Genomic DNA, 18,002 nt, shown 5'->3' on the forward strand with positions numbered 1-18,002 from the left:
GTGGTTACTATCTCCTGGATAGGAGTTAAGACAGCTTTATTCCAAATTTAAAGCAGAAAGAAGAGTATATTGTTATATACTTTTCAGATTGGGTACACCGATATTTGGTTTCATTATTTTTGCTTTTGTTTCTGAAATGCTAAGTAGTGAATCGTTTAATGCTGACATTTAAGCTAATTGCTCTTTAATGTACATTTGACATATGAGGCAACATATTGCAATCTAAAAATAATTAAGACAAATCATTTTCTTATTTTGCTGTGGAAAAGACAAACCATTTTTCATCTCCCTCTCTTATAGTGTCTAAGCCAGGAGTGCTGCAGTCAAGATGGAGAGTTGGTACTTGCCATTCACGCTGTATTCCCACGTCTCTCGGGAGTGCTGTATGGAGCAGCAGTAGCAGCTTCCATGATTCTCTCTCTCTCTCTCTCTCTCTCTCTCTCTCTCTCTCTCTCTCTCTGTCTCGTCAGACAACCTCTCCAGATGGGGCTGCGTTGCGTTCCGGGCTCTGGGCTCCTGAATTCCTCTGGAGCACTTTGGCAGGCAGCCAGTGTGCTGTGAAGGATTAGATTCTGTCTCCCTCTCTCCTACATAACCCCTCAGAGGATTTTCCTCTTTAAGTCTGAAAAGAGTGGCTCCAATCAGGAGGTCCAACAAGTGGGCACATTTGTGGGTTGAATATCTTGGGAATTATGCTATACAAATAGGTCATAGTTGAATAACTAGTATGTGCAAATTAACTTTTTCTTGGTGGGGGGAGGGTGGGAAATCTTCATAGTTTTCTCTAGGGGGATTATACTACGATATAACAACTGTCACAAGTGTACAATACGTTTTTGAGTAGAATGGATCATTTGTTTTTCTGGGTACTTCATTTTTAGTTATAAAGTTAGCTGATCATATTTCAAAAGCCTGTTGTAGAGTGTGTTCTTTAAAGGAAGCCTTTTCTCCATTCGTGCTAAGCAAGTAAAGGTTTCCAGTTTTATTCTACGTAATTATATATTATGAAATCAAAAGGCTATCTGTTACATCTCTACAAAAGCAATTTGTTAGCTTTTTGTAAAAACAGATTTTGAGGAAGCTTTAATAAAATGCATGTACCATTTTTCTATATTGTAATTTTTCTTGAAATGAAGTCAATTTTATGAACAGATTTATTGCATTTATGTAATTGAATAAATATTTAACACATATTATGTATAATGTGTCTTCGCTGCAAAGCAAGCTCTAAACTAGGAGTATGTGTGTCTTTTTCATCACTGTATCCTTAATGGCTAGTGGTACCCAACACATAATTTATATCATTCAATATTTGTGCAATAAATGAATAAATGAATATAACTGGCCCCATGGGTTGGGGTGACTGAATAACTGCTGAAATGAAAAAACGTGAATGTGTTTACAGAAAATAGTAATTTCTTTTTATAGTGTTTACAGGTGGGGGTCTTCTCTGTTGAGTGGAGCTTAACAATGCAGTATAGTCTTTCAAGGTCTATGGTGGTAAGACAATTTATAACGAACTTCAGAGAAACTTCTATGAATAACTGGAGGAAATTACTTATAACAGGAGGTTGGTGGAGGAGGAAGTGTATTTGAGTAAATAAACCATAAGGACCTCTTTTATTTAATGCTACATGCTTGTTCTTGCTCTCTCTCTTTTCTAAAAATATCAAGACTCCTAGCTCAAAACATTAATTTTTATTTTTTTGAAAAATATTTATAGTATTGCACAAATGAGTCCCCAGATAAAGAATCATGAGGACATACAGAAGTGCAAGCAGAGCCAACAGAGCCAGTAACTTCATAACGGATTTACAGACTATAATCAGTGCATATAAATTTTAGGTGCAGAATTTAGCAAATTTTGTTCTCATGAAGATTGGAGCAGTCATTCAGAAGAAACCATATCAGGTCTCAAATTCCAAATGCTTATTGAGTTTCAATATTTTTTATGTTATTGTTACTATTTTCTATCTTTATTAAATTGTGGTTAGAAAATATAGTTTGTATTATGGTTCTTTGCAATTTTGTTTTATGAATTGATTTTTGTCTGCCTCAGCAAAGTGGCTTTCTGTCCACCCCTTCTTTTATCCTATCATTAATGCTACTGGATCCTAGGTTTAAGCAGGGATCTCGGACCCTTTGCAGAAATGAAACCAAAGTTCCAGGCCACCTGAAGCTAGTAGGTATGCCCAGGTCAACTTTGGCTTAGTTACTTGTTTATCTTCTAGGAATCTTTTTCTAACTTCATTTCTGATCTTACAAGAATTTTCTTATTTTTTTCTAAGCTCAACCATTTGTTCATAAGGGTAGTATAGATATTTCATCTAACACTCTTATGTATTTCATAATGGAGTGTTTGAATCTCTTTGTGCAATGTTTTGAGATATGGAAATCTCGCAATGTTCTTTTTCCCTATGTCTTTAGGCAAAGAGAGAACTGACGGGGCCTGGCGGCGGGGTGGGAGTGAAAAAGTAAGTCTAAGCACTCAGTTTTGGTCAATACTATCTATTCAATCAGTACAAGTGGTAGGGGTTGATAATGCAAGAAGCTGGAACATAGGAATTTAGTTCAGAAAAGATGGTAAATTTTGAAACTGGTAAAACGTCTTGACTTGTGTTCTACTGGTCAGTAATTTCCTCTGCAAAATTGAAGTGAGGATAGACTAGCTAGTTTCTAATTTTGTTTTTAATGTGTAAAATTAACAAAATAACATTAAAATAATCTTAGAATTCCATTGAATTTTATCTCCCTCATTTGTTGTTTGAATGAATAACTTAAATTATTTATTTTAAAAATTATAATGCCTCCTTTTTATTCATGTGAAATAATAAAGTTTATTACTATGAGTTAACATTTTATTTAAAGCCATTACTTTGCAGTGTATATAAAAATATATTGTTCTTGTCTTTCTGAAATGGTGGTGGTATAACTTGAATTGAAATTGAATCTTTATCACTTCAACACAGGTTATATTGGTAGTATACTTTGTTTATATTAACATATTTATGCTCCTTATGTACGAATTTTTATACACTTTTTCAGTGTGTGTGTTTGTGTTGTGTGTACCTGTTTTTTCAAGTTGGTACATGAATAGTAAACAAGAACTATAGTAACACAATCATAGAGCAATTAGGAATTTAAGTAAAAAATAACTTTTCTTTTTTTTTACTACTTTTTACTACTAAGTGTGTAAATGGCATTTGCTGGAAGATCCAGATAAAAGGAATCAGTTAACCCAATTTTTAGCAACTCATCAACTACCTCTCTTACACAATACATATATTCTACTCATAATTCTAGTAGCTTGTATTCTATTATTTAGTTGTTAATGTATTTGTTATTCCTATGAGAGTTCTTCCGTGCCTCCAACTTCATTATTTCTATCAAATGTTCCTTATTTTTATGAAATTATACCTATCCCCTAGATAGGATTTCTTCCTTTCCCTTTCCTTACCTATTCATTCAGTCATCAAAGTTTGTAATATCTCTTTCCATTTAGATCCTCTCTTTTCAATTTCTACTGTTCTCAGACTCAATAACCACTGGTCTGACTACTCTCTCTTTAATTTCTTAGATGAACATCAACTAAATCCTTTATTTTGCCTGGAAATGATAGTACATCTAGTCCATTCATTTCCCCACTCTTATTTCATAGTTTCTCTCTTTTCCAAACTCCAGCACCTCCACCCCAAGCTTTACACTTACCTGATAACCTTGCTTCCCATGTCATTGAATAAACAGGAGCAGTTACCAACTTCCAGCTTCCAGTCTATATACCTCCACTTACCATCTCTACAGTATACCTGCATATTTTACTCTGCATCCTATCTAAAACCAATTGAGTAGTTCCTGTGGTAGGTAGAGCAGAAAACACTTGCACCCCATCCTCAAAAAATATTTATTCCCTAGTCCCTGGAACCTGTGACTATTTTATGTTATATGGCAAGAAGTGATTTTACAGATATAATTAAGGTTATAGACTTTAAAATAGGGAGCTTATCCTGGACCACCCAGGTGAGCTCAATCTAGATACATGAGACCTTTCTCTACTGGAAAGCAGGAGAGATGTGGCGAAAGAAAAGTCAGTGAGACTGGATGCCTGAGAAGGAGTCTGTGTGTGGTTGTTGATTAACTTGGAGGGTGCAACTTGACAAGGAAGGCAGGTGACCTTACGGAGCTAAGAGTCTCCTGGCAGTCAGCCAGTAATGAAATGGGGACCTCGGCCGTACAACCACAAAGAACTTAATTCTGCCAACTTCCTGAATGAGCTCGGAAGTGGATTCTCCCCCACAGCCTCCATACAAAAGACCAGGCTGGCCAATGCCTTAATTTTGGCTTTGTGATACTCTGAGTAGAGGAATCAGCCAAACCTACACAAACCTTGAGATAACCCATTTGTGTTGTTTCAAGCTGCCCGCTTGTGTCAATTTGTTATTACAGAACATTAATACAGATGTTATTTCTGTTTACTTACTCTGTGATGTTGAATCTCAGTAATTCTCCCCTCTCTCTTTGGCATCATCAACTCTTCCTCTTCATTGGATCATTCTCCTCAGCATATAAAATGACATTATTTCTTCTATCTTAAAACAAATAAATCTCTTTTGACTCTTTCTCCTCCAGCTACTGCTTTATTCCCCTGTACTCTCTATTCTTATTTATATTCCTTATCTCTCCTTCAGTTAAAACTCTGAAGAGTTTTTAGTACTTGTGTCTTTACTTTCCCTTTTTCTATTTTTCTCTTCCCATTATAATCAGGCATTTGCTCCCCACCACCCCACAGTGGTAAACTTAAAATCTACTTGAAAGAGTCACCAATGACCTCCATATTGCTAAATCTAAATGTTAAATTCTCAATTCTTGTCTTACTTGACATATATCCAGCATTTGACATAATCGATTCCTCTCTCTTCTTTGAAACACCTTTACATTCATCTTCTAGAAACACACAATTTGACTTTCTTCTAAACTCACCACTTCTCAATTTCCTTATTTGGTCTTTCTTCATTTTCTTCAGTTCTTAACATTGTACTGTCACAAGACTTAGTCCTTAGATCTCTTCCTTATCTACACTCATTCCTTTGATGTTCTTATCTAGTCTTTAAATACCATCTATATGGCCAACTCCCAAATTTAATTTGCCAATCTCGATCTCCACTCTGAAGTTCAGGCTTGTCTGTGGAAATGCTTCTGCAGTCTTTTCCATCTCGGTAAATTGTAACTTAGTCCTTATGAAGGACAAAATAACCTTGGAATTGTCTGCATAGGAAATCTCTTGTGCTTGGTGTCCTATCCTTTTAATCCATCTTTTGCTTTAGCCATTGTTCATGCAACCAGCTTTGCACGAATTTTCTGCTTGTATGTGGCCTCATTGCACTGTGTATATCTCACTTTCTTCTCTGGTGCTCCTCTGATACCAGAGCCTGGGCTGTTTGCAATCATGTATGCCCAACAAGTAAGTAGAAGGTAGTTAGTATCCCATGGGGTCAACCCACAACCTGTGGGATATGGGAGTCAGTGGCTAAAGGTCAGCTTTCTGTCTCACAGGTGCAGGACTCATGGCTTTCTTCAAAAAAATCTCAGCTTTTGAGGCCCAACTGCCATCAGTTGTAACCAGCTGGATATTGTAACACTAGATTAGCTTTTTTCCTTTTTCCTGATTTACTTTCTCTAGTCCTCTTCACCTGTTTTCTAGGATCAATTCCTAAAATGGACCACCTGTATATAAACTTTTTGGTTGGTCTGAGAAATGGCCTTAGAATTCAGGCAGATGCTTAGGAACTGGATCATTCACAGTTCAGATGGCGGTAAGAGCGTTGCTATTGGCAGTAAGTGGGGGGTGAACAATGGCGTGCAGGAGCAGCACAATTACTCTTAACAATGGTAGATTAAGGTAAAGTACAGTCGATGGAAGGACATTAACTTACGTGTTAGTTTGAAAGGTAGAGAAGCAATAGTAACCATAATGCTTGAGAAGTAAGCTGGATTTTATTCATTGCTTCAAAAGTCTTGAAAAATATAATAACAGGCTCTAGCTGGCAAACTGTCAAATCAGAGAATGTTGTAAAAATCAAAAGTCTCCGGGACAAAGAGTTTATAGAGATTTCACATTCAGTGATGTTAGAGAAATCTGTGATGAATCCCTAGAGTAATGTCCCTAAGGTTCTGGAGCAAGATCATGTATTCTACAAAATAAAAACACTAGCTGTTAGAAACATGGCTATTTCAGTGTTACCGGATCCTAGTAGAGCCCAAGCACTTGACTGTGGGACATCATGACTCTGATGATGTCCATCGTGTTTTGCATATTACCAGGTTAAGTGGGTACAGCAGTGATTTCTCTTATGATGAAAATGATACATTTACCATGAGCCTCAAACTGGCCCAGAATCCACATTTAAATTACATTTAATATCTGACTCAGAGTCCATCGTTATCTGCCTCTATGTAGTGCCTCAGTTCATAGCTCTGGTCTCATGGGGGGTTTCCTATGACCAACAGGAAGAGGAAGAAAAAACTTAGGCTTGGTTCCCAGATGGGTTGGCTTAATATCTTGGTCCTTGTCATAAATGGAGTGCTGCCATACAACAGCACCACTTAGGGATGGACTTAAGGATGGTAATGGAGGGAGATCTACCAAGATGACAGAACTGCAAGCAGTGCCCTGGATTGTTCGTATTTTATGGAGATATAAAATATATATGGACTCTTGGGTAGTAGTGAATAGCTAATTGGTTAGGAACCTGAAAGGAGCAGAACTGGAAAACTGGAGACAAGGAAATTAGTGAAGAGGTGCGTTAATGAGTAAGTGGGAACAGGCACAAAACGTGTAGATCTTTTGTGTCTTAAGGCGATGCTCACAAGAGAGCACAAACAAAAGGCTCTTGAACAACCAGTCGATTATCATGACTCATCCAGTATAGGTAAGATAGCCTCTGTCGTTGGCTACCCAATTCTTATCCTATAAATGACATGGCAATAGTGGCAGAAATAGAGGGGCTCTGGCTGGCATAAATACTGCCACCATTCAATGCCCAACCTGCCTGCAGCAGAGACCAATGCTGAGACTACTTTTGTGAGGAGTCCAGCCAGCCACTTGATTGCAGTTTGATTACACTGAACTCTCTACTTTGGCAGGGAAATAGTTCTTTACCAGAATTGAAGTAAACTCTAGATCTGGGCTTGCTTTCTTTGCCCAAAATGCCTCTTTCGGAATCACCATCTGAGGGCTTTCAGAATGCCAAATTTACCAGCATTGTTTTTTCACAGCAGTACCTTAGATCAAATGTCCCGTTTTGGGGGCAAGGAAATGCAACAACATGTATATGACCTTGGGATTCTCCTGGATCATGTGCAAACCTATCCAGGGGCAGCTGGCCTGGAGGGAAGAAATGACTTTAATTAAAGAGTTATCTAAGGCACCAGTATGAGAACATACTTATAAGATTTGGCTGCTATCTTTGGAATGAGATATCTCATTTGAAGCAATGATCAATATGTGGTACTTTGTCTCTAATGGAATATACAGGTGAAGGAAACGGTATGAGAGACTAGCTCCTGTCACTATCACTCCCAGTGACCCATTTGCAGAATTAGTCTCCTGTCATTGCCAGTTTATAGCTTTATTGGGTTAGAGGTCCTGGTTCCCAAGAGTGGGGATGGGATTGCTCTTATGCAGGGTGATACAATAAGGATGTCACAGAACTTCACACTGTGACTGCTGCCTGGTCACTTTGGATATTTCATGATAGTGGGTCATCAAGCAAAGAAATGAGTTATGTATTTGTTACCATGAGGAATTATTGTTGCTGCTACACAACAGAAGTACAAAGCAGTATGTCCAGAATCCAGGAAATTCAGTGGGATGTCTTGATGTTTCCTTGCCCAGCAATAACTATAAATGTCCAACAAGGGTGAAGCCACTAAGGACTCAGCTCCCTTAAGGGTGAAGATCTGGGTCATTCCACCAGGCAAGCATTTGAGAACTGCTGAAATGATGACCAAAAGTGATGGAAATTTACAATGGATGCTGGAGGAGGCAGCTGGAGTTGTGGCCACTGAAGCTTGTTTCACTACCCCTCCTGTATTCTTACTGTATTAGGTCTGCAGGAGAGATTGTGACCAGGTCAGAGTTTAAAAATTCTGTGACAGATTAATTTTCATGGAAAGCCTCAGTGGATCTGAATGACATATGAGGTGAGCTGTATTTGATTCTTTTGTGCCCCACCTCACATTCTCTTGGACCACATTTAACTCCAGTCATTTCTGCAGCATCCAGCTTTCTGTAAGGAAAGATTCTGATAACTCTTTGTCTCAGCCATATTCTGGATCCTGGAGTAGTTTCTGATGAAATATTAAGGTGTGTGTGTGTGTGTGTGTGTGTGTGTGTGTGTGTGTGTGTGTTAAGAATATGGGCAGTAAGTGGCTGGAGAGATAGAATGAAGGCATGAATAGTCATCATTAAGAATGAAGTTTTCTCACCTGAAAATTATATAATGAATAATAATAATAATAATAAATTTTAAAAAAAGAACGAGGTTTTCTGATCTATGTCAAAAATTCAGGATGATAAACCAGGTCCTAGAACAACCTTTGCTTTAAAATATATTAAATTTTAAAAAAAATGGTTGCCAAAACAGTTTTTGGGTTTTGCCAACTCTAAAATATTAGCAAGAACAAACAGACAGAAATGGTTTTCTAAAGATATAATGCTCTTAGTAATTATTTTGTTTGTCTCATTACAGGTTAAATTTGTTTGACAGAAAACTTGTACTTTTAGAAGAGCTCCTGTTGCATTTTTTGATATTATTTGACACTATTTGATGCTCAAAACAAAAAACTTTTAGTGTTTAATTTTTCCCTTTCGAAAGATGCAGTAATTAATTTTTTAAAGGATGAGTTATTCTTGAAAGAAATGGCAACACTAAAGTGTGTTAAAGACATCTTGCCCTTCAAATCTAGATACAATTTATTTAAACCCTTTTTTCTAGAGAAAATGGAAAGGGCAAGGCTGTACCTAAGATTTCTTAAGATTCTTTTTGATTTACACTCTTATTCCTCTCTGGCTCTTATCTCCACTGAATAACTTTATTCAGGATCATTTCACCATTATACCTTATGGTCTTGGGATTCCTATTGGCCAAAACATTAATCTCAGCATTTAAAAAATTTTTACAACAAAAATCTTTTTTACAATGTGTTTGTGTGCAGAAGATTTTACTGAAGTTTGAGAATACTGTTACAGTTATAAAAAGTAAAAATCCTATGGTAGACATTGGCCTAGAAGTCCCTTGTTAGTCTTTATATGCCAGGTCTGTGTTCCTGCGATAATGTGTGGTCTTCCTCTCCTCCCACTTATTCTTCTGACTTCTAATTCTTTATTTTAGTGTAGAGCAGTTTGATTACCTAATGTGTAAAGCATTAGAAAGAGAATGGACTGTTTCACCTAACTTACAAGAAGTGATTACAAATTAACATAGATAAGTGCAAAAGAAAATCAAGAGAGGGAGAGATGTGGGGGGAGGAGAGAGAGCATGAGAGATTTTGATGATTGGTAAAGATGAAAATAGGGAAGACACCTAATATTAGTATGGGTGCAGGGAAACAAAAACAAAGACAAACACAAAAAATTAAAAAAAAAATTTTTTTAAATGCATACATTCCACACCAATAGGAAAGACTCAAAACTGTTATTCGAACAAACTAATTTTATTGTAATTATTAATATAATTGTTTTATTTTAATTTACTCTATTCCTCACTACTATGAACTATTGTAGAAATAAAATGTACTGGGAAAATATGAGTCTAGATAAAAAATAGTATGGAGGATTGAAAAGAACTGATTGAGACATTAGCAAAACCTAGTTTCTCATTCTAACTGGGTAACCTGGGGCAGATTATCTTCCTTGTCTGGTCTCTAGTTTCATCACCTGTAAAGTATGGAGGTAGGAATTCACAATCTCTAAGAATATTTCCAGCTGCAGAGGTGTCACATACAGTCAAACTAACTATTGAAAGGAGGACATGTCACTCTGATATCTGAAACCTAATATAACTCATTGTATTGGTTTTTTTTCCCCTCTGATTGAAGCCCCATGAGAACCTCTAATGAGTCAAAGTACTTCAATAAATTCTACCGCAAAATCCTATTCTTTGAGCCTCTTATCTTCATGTGTTGATAAACAGGTACAAGGCTAAAGGAAGGGAAACAGAAAGCATAAAATAAAAAAATGGTAGTAGATGGTTAATCTATAAACTGAATAACCTGCTGTTGAACAATTAGGAATGGACCATCCACTGTAGCTAATTGCATTCTAATTAGATATAGTTAGAAGAAGCTTTTTAGTTTTTAAATTTTACTAATTGGATTTATAAGAATTGTATATCAGGACATGGGAGGATTATTATGTATCTTATATAATTTTTGCACTAAAATCCATAGTAAGTAACAATTATTTGGGGGTTATTTTTCCTCCTCTTTGTTTTATGCTTATTAATTCAATTTGGATTAAATCTTCTCAGAGAATGCATGAGACCTTTTATATATTTCAGAAAGTTCAGTTTTGTGTGTAGCTATACATAAATAAATTATAAATTAGTAACACAGAACAAAGTTGGAAGTGAATCAAGTACAGGAATCGTGATTTCAGAGTACACACTTAGAAATCTAAGAGCATATTTTATATTTAATGAGTATAAAAATATATATTATAAATACATTGTGGTTTCAAAATAACACTACATTTGAATCTGTTAAAATAGTGCTTGGCATGCAATTGGTAAATTAATGATTGGGGAAAAGTGAATAATGGGAAGTTCACATTATATCAGAGTTATCCTAGTGACTAAATTAATGATTGAACATAAAATGTCAAATTTCCCATTACAGAGCAATGATTACCAACCATTGTACCACCATGGATCTTGAAGTTTGAAGAATTTTGTCTACTAAACATGATAAATTTATTTGGTAAGCAATTTTTTTTCTCATTTTTAATAACAGTGCCAAACCAGTATTGACAGCAGTGATTGCATGTTAGGTTCACATTACATATTAAGGCAATAGAGTGATTAAGAGCATGGACTTGTAATGAACAGTCATTTGGTTAAAACCCCAGTTCATTGACTGTGAGGCCTGGGATATGTTTTTGAAAACTATTTTATTTTTGTCTCAATTTCCTTTTCTTAAAAGGGGGAAAATAATTTTGTCAACCTCATAATGTTCTTTTAAATGAATTCATGAAAAGCACCTAGAACAGTGTCTAGGACATCGTAAGCACTCAAGAAATGTTGGTGATTCCACATTAGGCAACCTGAATGCTTACACAGATTATTCCCAGTGCTCATCCGGGTACGACACCGCATGATGCTCAGGTTACAGGTGAGAGCTTGAGGCGTGTTGAGATAGGAAATAAATCACCCAATTTAACAAAGACCTGTTCAAGCCTAGAGCTAAATCCTGTTTTCCTCTTCTCTCTCTCCCTACCCCCTATATCCCTCTTTTCCGATCTTCCTCCTTTCCTCCCCTCTTTATTGCTTCCCTTTCTGACCTGCAAGACATAATCAGTGCTGCCACTTTACATTAATATAATTCCATGCAGAATTAAAGGTGCTTGATATTTCAATTAGCCTTCCAAATTTATTGAAAGTGAAATTACCATTTCCTTTAATGCTTAGAAATATTGAAAATGGCTTAGGAAACCCTATTTCTTTCAGATTAAGAACCACGGATATAAGCAGTTTATGTAAAGGGGGCTTCCAGTTTGGTATTTCATAATTCTTAACACTTAAATTTTAGGTAAATCATTTAAATATTGGCATAAATAAGATTATGAGGGAGGAAAAAAAGTCTTACTTATTCTTCAATGGAGAATTCTTGATTTTATGATTTTCTAAATGGTAAGAACACTGATGTTTTCAAAAGTCAACATCACAACTGCCTTGAGATAGAACAAAGAAAATATTTTGCAGAGATGACTCATTTCATAGACAGCCTAGGACATTCATTCTTTGTTTCTGTTTCAGAAAAAAAGAGTGGCAGCACCATGGCCACTGCCTGTCCTAACATTAACATTGAGGTTTATAATCCATTTTCTGCCTTTTCTGGCTGCTGCTGTTATTAAGGCTCAGGCTGGAGGGGCTCCAGGGCCACACACAGACAGCGTTCATATGTGACAGTATCTTTTATGGAGCAGAGCAAAGGGAGCACACACCCTCAAGAAGGGAGGGAGCCGGAAATGAAGCAAAGCCATAGAATACCCCTCATTATCCTAACCACCCACAGAACCAGGAAATGGCAGTTCAAGTCTCCACCAACTGATGAAAGTACAAGCTGAATGATGGATAAACATGATGAAGTTAAAATAGGGTGACTTGAAGAGACTAATACAATTTTTTTTTTTTTTTTAAAAAAAAAAAAAAAAAAAAAAAAAAAAAAAAAAAAAAAAAAAAAAAAAAAAAAAAAAAAAAAAAAAAAAAAAAAACACCAACAAACTCTGTGCTTTAAGAAAACACCCTTGGCCTCTGAGTGCTGTTCCGGTTGATCCAGATCCAAGACTACTTTTCAAACTTTACTCTTTGCTCCACTACCCGGCAGGCACTTTACTTCCGCTCCTTATTTTCCTGGGACTCTTTCTCTTCACACTGCTCTCCTCAGCGTTGTTGTCATCCCTCCCCCATCCCTGCTCTTTCCTTTACCCCCCATACCGTTACTCAATCTGTTGCTTGCTTTCCTCTCTGTTTGGCCAAACATTTGACTTTTCTCTTTCAAAAGATTTTAGATTCCATGTCCTCTTTTGGAATTTCTCTTTACTGAGTGAAACAACATGGCTATCCTCTCCTCTCATGGATTTCACTTATCTTTTTTTAAGGAGCAGCCCGGCCCTGCCCCTGAACTCATCAGGCAGCTGCCTTTGTGGTGTAATTTGGCAGGGAGCCCTGTTCTCCTCGTAGCTCCTGCCTGGAGACATTGGTCTGTAAAGTTGCCCCATGAGAACTTTTCTGTCTCTGAGTAGTGTGTTAAAGTGCATAGGTCACTGATAAGGATAAAACCATAAATTAATTTATACCAAAGCTGTTGATGCTTCTCAAATCCCAAAGAATTCAGTGTCTAATATAGTTCTTCTGCATATTTGAGTAAATAAATGAAGATGATCAAGGCCAGGGCCATGAGAGTATGAAAGGATATTGAAGACAGTTTTCACATTCCTCGAAGTCTTGCTGAGAGTTGGCTCTCCTAGGGAGAAATAAATTCTTAACCCTGGATACCGATGCCAATTGCATTTGTTAAGTAGCTTGATTTTGGCTGCCATTTTCTCCACTGTTTTTGCTGCTGTCATATTTTGGCTATAAAATTTTCAGAATTTTTTTTTTTTTTAACAATGCCTTAAGCTCTTTGGAGTAAGTACTATGTGTATGTGAAGCTACTAAATCACTTAAAATGGCAACACAACTTTACGAAGTATTTTCATTAGTTATATAATCTTTATTAGTTTTTTTTTTCACAGCTTATATATGAATTCTGAGGTGAATTTGGAAACTTTATGCCTTTTTTTAAAAACAATAATAACTAGCTTTTTTCTTATAAAAGTAATACATGTTCATGGTAGACTCAAACAAAGAAACAAAAATAAATGGTTTGGAGGAGTAAAATCCTGCCATCCAGCCTCACTCCCCAGAGCGGTGGTCCTATACTGGGGACAATTTTGACTCCCAGGGGACATTGCCAATGTCTGAAGACATTTTGGATGTCACAGCTGGGAGAAGGGGGCAGTTGCTGCAAGCATTTAGCAGAAAGGTCCAGAGTTGCTGCAAACATCGTGCAACGCGCAGGATGGCCCCCAGGACAAGGAATTATTCAGCCCAAAGTGTCCTTCATGCCTCTGTTGAGAGACCCTGGCCTGGAGTGACAACTACTAGCTATATTTTGCATATTCTTCCAGAAAATTTAAAAAATATTTTTTTTTTCACAATGTTTTTTACACAAATGAACTGTATTTCTACTAATCTACAACTTGCTTTTTTCCCACTTAACGACATCTTGGTTATTTTTCTATATCGATACATATAACCTACCTCATTGTTTTTAACTTTTGAATAGTGTTCAATTGGCTTATTAGATCATATTTAACCAGCTCTTCAAAGTGGATAATTTTGTTGTCTTTAATTTTTCTCTTAGTTATAAACAATCCTGCTAGGAGAAGTTTTCTGAAGGAGAAACCACACAAAGGGCTGGACTCTGCTGGGCACTATTGGTTTTGCTTGCCTTACTTTTGCTCAAATATCTGACTTGGAAGTTAAATTCACAGTGGGAGTTTTAATCAGTTTCTCGCAGATCCCAGTTCTCTCTCCACTGTAGCACCCAGGAGTATGGAAGGGAGAGAGAAGAGTGACCGTTTTGTGCACCACGCCACCGTGGACTTCACACAGTAGACACTTTTAATTTCTAGCTTACCAGCCAGCAAATCATGTCAGCTGTGGAAATGCTGGCTTAGGGGGCTTGCTGTATCTGAAATGTTTCCAAAACTTTTTTAAGAACCTGGATTAGTTAAAATATGCTAGAGATTCAGTCTGTCCTTTCAGTTAATAAAAACAACAACCACTTCAAAGCTAACCCCTCATTCTCTAAGGTGAGTTCGGTCCAGGATTTCAGTCAGCTGACATATTTTGCTGCTTTCTATGTCTATCTTCCTTTTGGATTAGAAAAGTGAGGTGGTACATAATACCCATTGGTTATAAGGAGAACATGTAATTCACAAGCACACACAGTGTTGCTATTGATGGTGTAGGGATGCTCACACTGTTCATTTAAGGTCAGTGCTATTTTTGTGACCCCAAAGAGGAGGCTATCACAAGGAAAATACTATGTAACGATTTCCACTTTGCAAGAACATGACTAACCCCAAGTCTAGTACCTTCCAATTCTTGAACTATCCCTTGGATTTATCTCCTTCATCTCACTTCAAGCAGCATGGAATGTAATTTTCTTTCCAATCAGTCTTTGCTACCTGTGTAAAAATGGATCAAAATTCATAACTAAAGGAAATACTTTGAAAGAAAAAATGACTGCTTTAAAAATCTTTGCTTCCCACCTATAGGGGTTGCAACATTTTTTTTAAAACATGTATTTATATTTGTTGTTACACTTTAACCTGTTTACATCATTTCTTGCTACATTTTGCCCTTGGCAACAAGCAGCAATCTTCACATAAACAACTTCTAGCTTTTTCCATAGAGATAAAAAATAAAAGAGCAAAAATGACCAGCTCTCTTGTAAGGCCTCAAATATAAACAGGATTATTTTTTTAAGGGCTCCCGTAGAAACTTCTGTAAGTAGCTTAGGTTGTGAGGATCTGGTGCTGGGATCATCGGCTCCCTGGTTAATGATTTTGCTGTGCATTCCATACAGGTTCTCTAATGAATGTGACATGAAAGGCCACATGGGAGGGGTAAGCAGAGTCCAAGAGTCAGTTATTGCTTCCTCTGCCAATGATTTGCTTAGTGACTGATTAATTCACTCATTTCTTCCATCTGATAAAGTGATTTGACATGAAGAAGAATTGGCCAAATTTTCTTATCTTCTCAGGAGCCAAAAGCTATAAAGACAGGGGAGTCAGAAGCTATAAAGACAGGGCTGTGGCCAAATCTACTTTCAACTGTTTCTCTATAAACTCTTTGTGAGGGAACATTTATGAGGACTCAGCTGTTAAAGATGACCCAAAGAGAAAGTGCATAATTATGAAGACAGCAAAGTAAATGGGGCAAAGGGAGTTAACACAAGAAGACCCGGTTAGAAAAGAATGAGAATGTGCTAGAAGTTTTCTTCATTTGGCCGTGAACTTTCCTTACCTTTGAACAACTTCATGTTTTAGAACTCATGGCAGAAGTTTTTTATAAAAGAGTATGAAGAAAACATAAATAAAAATAACCAAATAAATAAATGGGTAGGAAGATTGTCCATTATGTCTAAGAAAGAACTATTTTTTTATATACCTTTTTCTGGAGATTAAAAGTCTGAGAGATTCTCACCTTGAGATGTACACAAAGTTCAGTCAACTATATCCCACTCCAGCGCCTCCACCAAACTTTTTTAGATGACTTTTCTCACAGGGTCATTTGTTAATTATTGTAATATTACATGGCGGCATCACCCCCAAATTATTTGGATTTGTTATATTTCACAGTCCTTAAGTGGTATTAAATAGCTCAAGTGATAGGATGTCCTCTTCTTAAAATCCTATACCATAGTTTAGAATGGTGCTTTGCAGATGAGTTAGCCTCATTAAAATTAATGTTTTTAAGTTTTGGAGAATGATAAAGATGAAGAGCAAAAAAGGATAACTCCTTGTCCTGCTTCTTGCCAGCACATCATCATCTTAAAAAAAAAAAAGTTCTCTTCATTCTCTGCTTAAGTGCTAAATGAACTGAGTTCTTAACAAAACAAATAACTTCTCTGGGCAATCCAGGTCTTTAAGTTTACATGCCTAGAGGGTTGCATAAAAATAGTATGCGCTGAAGCTTCCAGTGAAGTTATTTTTTCTAACAGAACAATTTGTGAAGATTGGGACTGAAATTACAGCTTGGACATTGTAATGCATTGAAATTCCCTTCTACTTCACTCTAAATAGCGTTGTACTATATCCAATTGCGGGGATGGAATAAAATTGCCACAGGAGATTTCTGAGTATCATTCTTATGCCGAAATGCTGCCTGTTACACATGGAAACTTCATGATGGGAAAAGGTAGCAAACCAAGGTGACATTAACTGAGTTAATGCTTTGTGAATTATCACTCTTATTAACAGAAGGGAACAAATTTTCCATTTTTTGTATATATTACAGCATGTGTATTTATACTATTACACATATACATGTTAATCTATATATTGTTTTGATTAGTTTGCTCACATGTATTATATTTTTGTTACTAAAAGCTGTGTCATCTGTGTCATAAAGGCATATTCCTATAACCCTTTAAAATTAAAAGCTTTGAGTCAAAAGGAACTTTCAAAACTTACTTTTTTTTCACCAGAGACAGACCAAATTTTCCATTGTCACGAAGCAGTTATGATTTGTAAACGTAATTACCAGTGAGGTCCTGGAATGAGAAATTAGGGGAATTCAAATTAGTTTTTAAAAAATAGCCTCCAATTTATTATATATTCTCTGCAACTATTAGCGGCTTGCTTTCCCTTAATATGCAAATGTCCCTGTTTCCAAGATTTCCCCACAGCCATGTCTCTTCTGTTCTGTTTCTAATGCCTCAGTTGTTTTCCTGCCTATTTGTCAAAAGGGTCTGCTATGAGCATACGCTATCTTTCTGCATGTTAAACATTTCCTATATTTGGTTCACTTTTTTGTAAGCTATCATAAAAATCTATGTTCGTATTATTTACTTCTTGATTGACTGATGTGGTTACTTTTCAAAGTTAATGTCATTAACAATGGGTCAAATTATTATGTAGGGCCAAATTATTATGTACCTTCTGATATGATATACATCCACTTTGTGGCATTTCTGCCAAAAGTGCATATTCTGAATCTAATCATGAACAACAGACAAACCCAATTTGAAGCACATTTTAAACACAAAGAAAGGCCAAGTAGCTATTCCAGGTTAAAGAAACATGACCATTACATACAGTATGTGATCCTGGCTTTGATCCTGAGTTTGGGAAGAAAAAATGCTATAAAAGATATTATTGAAACAGTTGGCAAAATTTGAATATGGACCATAGGTTGGATTATAATGTCAATGTTAAATTTCCTGATTTCAATAATTACACTGTGGTTATATATGAGAAAGTCTTTGTTTTCAGAAACATATGCTGAAATATTTAAGAGTAAAGGGGCATGATATAACTGATATATATATATATATATCATTCTTATGCCGAAGAATACATATATATGTACATATCTATATATAATACATCTCTCACTCTCGAGAGAGAGAGAGATAGATATAGATGTATTATATATAGATATGTACATATATAT

At 36.3% G+C, this 18,002-nt stretch overlaps 1 long non-coding RNA gene across 4 annotated transcripts in view; it reads left to right on the forward strand.

The window, feature by feature from the left end:
- Nucleotides 1-18,002, forward strand: part of LOC107195979 — a 188,285-nt gene that overhangs the window by 73,905 nt on the left and 96,378 nt on the right. For 3 of the 4 annotated variants that reach the window (XR_003047605.1, XR_001517291.2, XR_001517292.2), the window contains one exon: nucleotides 10,894-10,974. The exons of the other annotated variant lie outside the window; for it this stretch is intronic. This is a non-coding gene — a long non-coding RNA (uncharacterized LOC107195979). The remainder of the gene's footprint in view (nucleotides 1-10,893; nucleotides 10,975-18,002) is intronic. 4 annotated transcript variants of the gene reach the window in all.

The sequence above is a fragment of the Pteropus alecto genome, unplaced genomic scaffold (assembly GCF_000325575.1).
Source record: "Pteropus alecto unplaced genomic scaffold, ASM32557v1 scaffold24, whole genome shotgun sequence".
In the NCBI taxonomy this organism is placed as follows: Eukaryota; Metazoa; Chordata; class Mammalia; order Chiroptera; family Pteropodidae; genus Pteropus; species Pteropus alecto.